This window comes from Myodes glareolus, chromosome X (assembly GCF_982192425.1).
Source record: "Myodes glareolus chromosome X, mMyoGla1.1, whole genome shotgun sequence".
NCBI lineage: Eukaryota > Metazoa > Chordata > Mammalia > Rodentia > Cricetidae > Myodes > Myodes glareolus.
The window spans coordinates 39,629,822-39,637,913 of NC_142053.1; the positions used below are offsets into that span (position 1 = coordinate 39,629,822).

General features: G+C 43.3%; 1 pseudogene; it reads left to right on the forward strand.

The window, feature by feature from the left end:
- The first annotated feature begins 5,800 nt into the window (after positions 1-5,800).
- LOC148117268 (E3 ubiquitin-protein ligase RLIM pseudogene) lies at positions 5,801-7,715 on the forward strand (annotated as a pseudogene).
- Positions 7,716-8,092: the final 377 nt, after the last annotated feature.

Here is an 8,092-nt window from a genome sequence, read left to right on the forward strand (position 1 = left end):
TCTCTCTCCTTCTTTCCTTCCTTTTTCCCATCTCTCTCTGTCTCTCTCTTTCCTTTACTCACACTGAAGGAAGTCAACTGCCAGGTTGTGAGCTGGAGTCACTCCATAGAGAACCCCATATGGTGAGGAACTGATGTTTCTTGTCAACAGCCATAAAGAAACAAAACAACGAACAAAGAAACAACAAAAAGTCCCTAAATCCCCCTAGCAATCAGGTTAAGTGAGTTTGGAAGTAGTTTCTTCCTGTCTTAATTAGGGTTTTTATTGATATGGTGAAACACTATGACCAAAAACAGGTTGGGGAGGAATGGCTTTTTTGACTTACACTTCCATATAGTCCATCCCTGAAGGAAGTCAGGGGAAGAACTCAAAACAGGACAGAAACTTGGAAGCAGGAACTGATGCAGGAGCCATGTAGGACTGTTTCTCACTGGCTTGCTCATCAGGACTTGCTTAGCGTGCTTTCTTATATACCCCAGTACCACCAGCATAGGGATGGTACCACTCACAATGGGCTAGGCCATCCTTATCAATCACTAGTCAAGAAAATGCCCTAAAGAAGGAACTTTTGGAGCCATTTTCACAATTGGAGATCGCTACTTTCAGATAACACTAGTTTGTGACAAGTTGACCGAAAACTACCCATCATACTCCCCAGGTTGAACTATCAGATCAGACCCTATGCCACGACCTGTGTCTTACATAAGATTCTGAGCTAAAGATGACCAGCTAAGTTATGCTCAAATTCTTGACCCACAGACATTATGCAATAATAAATGTTGTCTTAAGTTGCTTTGGGGGTTAATTCTTCTGAAGCAATAGCTAGAGCTTCAATAAAATAATGAACTGAAATTCCTTTCACTAAGCAACAGTTTTTAATTATGTACCAGCAAAAGAGTAAGAAAGTATTTCAATAAACTGCACCCATATTCTCAAATATTATTTATAACTGTTTCTTTACATTGAAAGGGGGATATGATATAGATATGAAAATTTTGCATTGGTACGGATCTTGCTTTATTGATAAAAATTTAAGGTCAATTTTGTTATATCTATATGTATTTCTGATCTTGATTAAGGTATTGTGATTACATAGCTCATTTAAAAATGTAATGTATAAATAAGAAATATAGGTTAATACAGAGTCATCTTTAATAGTCATGCTTGTAGTCATATTAGATTTTATAGATATAGCAAGATATATTTCACTTAGATATTCTTCAAATCTTTCAGAGACCTTCAGAATATGGCATTTAAATGTTTTAAAAAGTTTAGGACTTTTCATGACAGTGAGACATCTCTGCTCCTGGCAGCACCAAGCTACTTCAAAAGGAAGATGGGCATCGAAGAGGCTCCCTAGCCATTTTGACAAGAAATTCTCTTGCCTGGACTACCTCACTGGACAGGCAATACCCACAGAGAGATGACTGCTGAACTTGCCTAAAGGTGAGATAGTCCTTTGGGGTTCCTGATTCATGAAAGATTCTGCGAGACATTCTGCAAGACACAGAAGAAAGTGACTGAACTGTCTTTGAAATTTCCTGCTTCATAAAACAAACAGCTTTAGAGGTAACAAAATACTTTGTTTTCCTGGTGATTGCTATTAATATAGATAGAACATCTTTTAATTAACAGTTTTCACTTAGTACAGGAAATAATGAATTCCAATATGACATTTACACACACATATCATTGTAGATTGTTCATGCTCTTTTGTACTCTTTCCTTTTTCTGCTAGTCCCCCTTCTCTCCCCAAATAATTACCCTCTCTCTTTCATAGTTTTGTGTGTGTGTGTGTGTGTGTGTGTGAGAGAGAGAGAGAGAGAGAAAGAGAGAGAGAGAGAGAGAGAGAGAGAGAGAGAGAGAGAGAGAGAGAGAGAGAGAGAGAGAGAAACGTCACATTTCCTTTATCCATTAATCTGTTGATGAACACCTAGGATGATGCCATAACGTGGCTATTGTGAATAGTGCCACAAAAGGAACAGGGGCTCCCTCATCACTCTGTAACAGGCTGGCTCAGATTCCTTTGCAGCTATTCCCAACAGTCCTGCAGCTACATCATGTGACAGTTCCATCGTCAGTGCTTTGAGGAACCTGCACTGTTATTTTCCATAGTGGCTGGATTAGTTGTCATCTCTACCAGGTTTCACTTTCTCACATTCTTGCCAGCATGTGATGTCACTGCTTTGTTTTTGGTGGCCATTTCGACTGGAGTGAGATGGAATCTGAATGTAGTTTTACCTTGCAGAACTGCCACTGTCTAAGGATGTTGAATATTTTCCCTAACTTTATCAGCCATATTTGCCTTTCTTCTTCTAAGAATCGTTTGTTACTTCATTGGTTAATGTATTGACTGGATGATTTGGATATTGATATTTGAGTATATTAATTCAGTGTCAGGTATAGAGCTAGCAAGAAATTCCTTCCTTCTGTATACGGCCTCTCTGCCCTGCTGCCTGTTCCCTTTGCTGTGCAGCTCTACAGTTTTATAAAACCCAATCTGTCGGTTCTGCCTCCTGAGCCCCTGGAGCTCTTGTCAGAAAGGCTTTTCCACGCCTCACCTATATCGTGACGTGTTCTCCCCATTTCAGGCCAGCAGTTTCAAATTTGAAAGCCTTCCATTAAGGTCGTTGTGGCAGACCTAATTGACTTCTGTACAAGGTGAGAGATAGGGATTTAGATTAATTCTTCTTCAGGAGAACATACAGTTTTCTCAGCACCATTTGTTGAGAAAGTGGTGCTTTTTGTGGTGTGAGCTTTTGGCACCTTTGTCAAATGACCTTCTGCAATTCCAGGTCTTGGGAGATAGTGGCAGGAGGATCAGTAGTTCAAGGTAACACCATCCTGAGCTGCAAGGGATCCTGTCTCAGACACACACGAAACCTGTACCAGTGTGGATTTACTCTGAGTCTCTTTTCTATATTTTTGTTTTGTCTCTGTTTTGGTGCTGGTAGCATGCTGTTTTTGTCCCTATGGTTCTGTAGTGTAACAAATCCGGCATTGCCATGCTTAGGATAGCTCTGGTCACGTGTGATGTTCTGTGTCTCTCTGTGAATTTTGGAAGTTCTTTAGCAATTCTGTGAAGAATAGCATTTTAATTTTGATAGGGATTGCACTGAATCTGTCAATTGCTTTTGGTAAGATCAGAATTTTCACAAAATTAATTTTTCTAATTCATATCAGAAAGTCATTCTTCAAATTGATTTTTGGTGTTTTAAATCTTTTATTATTTATTTAAATTTATTTTACATGCTTTGGTGTGAAGGTGTCAGATCCTCTGGAATGGACAGTCGTGAGCTGCCATGTAGGTGCTGGGAATTGAAGTCAGACCCTCTGGAAGAGCAGCCAGTGCTCTTAACTGCCAAGCCATCTCTCCAGGCCCGATTTTTACATTTTTATTTTTTGTTTCTTTGTTTTTCATTGCTTTATAAATAATACCTTTCAAAATTTCCAATTCCTTCCCTCTCCTCCCACTCCCCCACTCACCCTCCCTTTACCCCCTCCTACAACAATTGCTAATTGTTCTTTTACATTTTTACTTGTAGGGCTAGAGAGATGGCTTAGCATGTAAGACTCCTCTGGATCTTTCAAGTACAGTATCTGAGAGGCAATTTGACTACTTCTGTTTTCTTTAGACTTCTGTCTCCTGTCTTATTGCTTTGACTAAGATTTCAGCACTGCACTGAATAAGAATGAAGAAAGTGAACATTTCACCTTCTTATTCGAAATGAAACGCTTTCCATTTCCTCCCATTTAGTATATTCTGGTGACAAGGTTGTTGTACATGGTCTTCATTATGTTTCTGTGGTTGATCTTTATTGTCACCATAACTGGATTTGGGCCTGTCTAGTAGGACATTTCTAGAGAGACAACTCTCAGGGAATACACCCCGGAAATGTGGGCTGCAACGGTCAATGGGCTGGGCTCCCAGAGGAGAGGATAAAAGGAAAAAGCAAACTGAGCAGAGCATCATCACTTCCTGCCTTGCCACCACTGGCACAGTGTAAAGAGCTGTCTCAACAGCCTGCCACAAGAGCTGGAGCCACTGTCACTACCATGCTATCCCAATATGATGGGCTGTATCTGCTCCAAAGCCTGACTCAAAATATGCCCTTGTCTTCTAAAGATACTTTGTTCTGGCACTTTGTCAGGATAATGAGAAAAGAAATAAATCCAGAACCTTGGTACCAGGGTGGGAATCATTAATGTTATAAACGTGACCATAGGCCATAGGCCATAGGCCTTTGGACTTACACACTGAGGAATTTAGAAGAGTTCCGAGTTGCAGGGTAGAGACGTCCTGGAACACTGTATGTAAAAATTAATGGGTGGGACACGGGAAGAACAAAATGTCAATAGAAACGTAGACAGTGAAGTTTGTGCTCATGAGGTTCCAAGGGGGAACAAGGACTCTACTGGGAACTAGGTTAGATGCCATTTGTCTTATATCCTCTCAGAGAATCTGGCTGCATTCTGTCTATATCCTGAGGAGCTGAAGGGTCCTGAAATCAGAAGTGATGGACTAAGTCTGGCATAGGAAAACTCAGCACATCATACCAATTCCTCCAGTTAACAAATTTTTAAATCACATTTGTGTGTGATTTCTTTCTGGGTCTCCCAACACTGGAGTCTGCTAGCAGCAAAGATTGGTGTGTTTAAATAGAGTTCTCTTTCCTTATCTCCCATTTATGTCACGGCTGATCCTGGACTAGCCAAGGGTCAGGCCTTCACCATGTCCATCTTCTTTGGGAGCGTCTCTTCTTTGTATAGCAACAGCATCTACTACACACACTTTGCTTTTCCAAGCCTTATGGCTAAGCAGGTGCTCCCATGTTCCACCTTCTCCAGAGTTTATGGCCCAGGCTCTTCCTACTTACCAAGTTGATGAGAGGCCCCTGAACACTTTGAAGAGTGGGGAAGGGGAGCAAACAGAGAACTGAGATCTGAGCAGGAGGCCCAGCCTCTGTGTTTTCATAAATCACCCCTCAGTGAATGCACTGTGGGAGGAAGGGGGTTGTGGAAATGAAGCGCTCCAACAGGTCTGAGTTTTCATTTTTCATCCTGCTGGTAGTGAAATGCATGGCCTGCAGGCCCCTCTAGAAGTCAAACTTCCTGCTGACCTCGGGTGACACTAACAGTTCTTTACATGGAGGGCTGGGCTAAAACCACCCTTTTCCTTACCACCCTAATCAGATGCCAACCTGAATGAATCAGCAAGCCCATATCTGCTTTCCCATTCTCTGTAATAGTCCCTACAGCTATCTCCCACTCGAGGGCTGTAGCCGGGTGTCTTCAGGCTCCATGACTTAATCCTTGTTCTCATGACACCAGAGTAGAGAAGGTCAACTCTTGGTTCCTTCTCATGATGGCACCTAGCCACTGTCATTGGGGAATGGCACAATGAACTTCCTGTGTGATGCCAGCCTATCACGAAGCAGTCACTGTCTCACTAAATTCCCCAGCATGATGCCAGCCTTGCAAGAAGAGTGGGTGTGTCCTTCAAATAGGACTACCAGTCGCTCTTCCCCAGGCCCACCTGGTACGCTTTGGCTGAATCATCTGCTTTCTAAGTAGGACTTCTTGAGTCACGTGAAGTAGCTGAGAAAGGGGACCTGAACTATATTCAATAGGTAATTTGGGGTGACTTTAAGAAAATTTACCTTGAGTCGATTTCTGTCACCGCTAGGTAACAATGGAAGATAATGGCTGCTTGAGCTACGTGTCAGAATGGGCGGAGCTCCTGGGCTAGAGGCGGGTCTCTCCCAGCCATTCGGAGGCGGGCTAGGGAGCAGGAGGCAGCCACGCGGCAGAGCTCAGGTGGCCACGGCAGCAGCTGAGGCCTCAGAGCCCAGCCAGTCCGCTCCTGGCCGAACCACCGAAGCCTAGTGAAGAAAACTGAAAGTCCGGTTTATTGGATTTCAGTCCTATGTCATAACAGACAGAAATCCTCCACTTGTTCATCAAGATGGAAAACTCAGATTCTAGTGATAAAAGAAATGACCAATCTGCAGCACAGCGCAGAAGGCAATTGATTCGATTGAATCGGAAAGAAGCTTTCTATCGATTTGTAAATAATCTGAGCGGAGAAGACTATCGACTTATGAGAGACAACAATTTGCTAGGCACCCCGGGTCAAAGTACTGAGGAGGAGTTACTCAGAAGACTACAGCAAATCAAAGAGGGGCCGCCCCCGCCACAGAGCTCAGATGAAAATAGACCTGGAGACTCTTCAGATGACGTGTCCAATGGTGACTCCATAATTGATTGTCCTAACTCTGTCCAACAGACTGGCAATACAACAGGAAGTGGTCAGAGAGGAAATCAGTCCTGGAGGGCAGTGGGCCACACTAATCCACACACTGGTGATCTCAGATTCAGTTTAGAGACACGTGTGAACCGTAATAATGGAAGACAAACCCCAGAGAACGGAAATGAACTGTCTGCTACAAATCTTAGTGCAGAAAACATGGACAGCAGCAGCCAAAGGCCAATGGAAAATTCAGCATCTGAGACATCATCTGCCAGACCACCTAGGTCAGAACGCAGTTCTGCTGAAGCATTAACAGAAGTGCCATCCACCAGAGGTCGGAGCAGGGCAAGAAGCCGCAAACCAGAACACGGGAGAAGACCCAGAGCCAGAGCTGAAAGAAGTAGGTCTCTTCTGCACACAGCAAATGAAATTCCACGAAGATCTCATCGTAGTGTCTCATCTCATACTTTTGTGCACCCTTTGGTAAATGAGATCGAGGGAAGTTCTAGAACCCCTCGCCATGGGACTTTGAGACAGCAGATAACTGGACCTGAGTTGCTAGGTAGAGATCTTTTGGCGGCTTCTGGGTCAAGAAATTCTGCCGCTCAAGGGTCAAGTTCTTCAGACATGGGTACCAATGGTGGAGCGGCAGGATCTGGTCAAAGACCTCCAACCACAGACCTTCAAGTCAGAAGAGTTCTGCAGGGAGAATACCACCAGAGAGATAGCGTAGCTAGCAGAACTCGGTCAAGGTCCCAGGCCCCAAACACCATGGTCCTTTATGATAGTGGTCGTGGAGGTTTTATAAGCACCTTAACATTTTTTGAACCTGCAGATGAGAGAACCTATGTGAATACTAACAGGTTTTCCACTCTTACACTCTTCGATACTGGATCAAGGGAAACTGCACCTGTTCCTTTTCAAACCCCATCAAGGCAGAGAACGACAGGTTTTGGTGAGTTTCCACGGAGTGGAAGAGGGCGCTCTGGTCAGAACAGCTCTGCTGCTGGCTCCAGCTCCAACCCCGGCTTTAGTTCCAATGGTGAAAGTTCACAAAGAAGCTCAAGGGTGTATGAAACCCTACTTTACCCTTTTAATGACAACCACCAAACTAGAGGACTCACCAAAGAACAGATTGCTAACTTAGCAATGAGAAGTTTTGGTGAAAATGACGCACTGAAGACATGTACTATTTGCATTACGGAATATATGGTAGGCAACAAAATTCGTAAGCTACCTTGCTCCCATGAGTACCACGCCCACTGCATCGACCGCTGGTTATCAGAAAATACCACCTGTCCCATTTGTCGCAGGGCCGTCTTATCTTCTGGGAACAGAGAAAGGGTTGTGTAATGAGAACAGAACTCTCGAAGCTGTGTAGCTGGAATAGTGACGGGCAAAGAGAAATCGTTTGCTTTGTGTCCATGTTTTTGAGTGGTGCTTAAATATAAAGTCACAACCTGAATCGACTCATTGCTTTCTGAGGGAATCGTGTCTTTTCTCTAGTTTCTCTTTCAGGATAGAAAGAATATTTCAGAGGCGACGTTTTCGGCCTTCAGTGTTTGATTTCAGTACCTAACCTGTACTAACCTGTTGCTGATAATTTACCCATGTACACTTGTCATTTTCCCTTCGTTACCATAAGGTCTGCCTTAGCAGGGGCTCCTTCATCATGTTAACCTCTTATTAAGTTTCCCAGGCCATAAGAGGAGTATGAAGAAAATTCCCACTCAAGACTAAGTCCCATTATGTGTTTAGTAACTGATTAATTAAAGCTATACCGTTCCCAGTTATTGACGCAAATTCAGTCACATTCTGAATATAGTTTGTTCACCTTCCAGA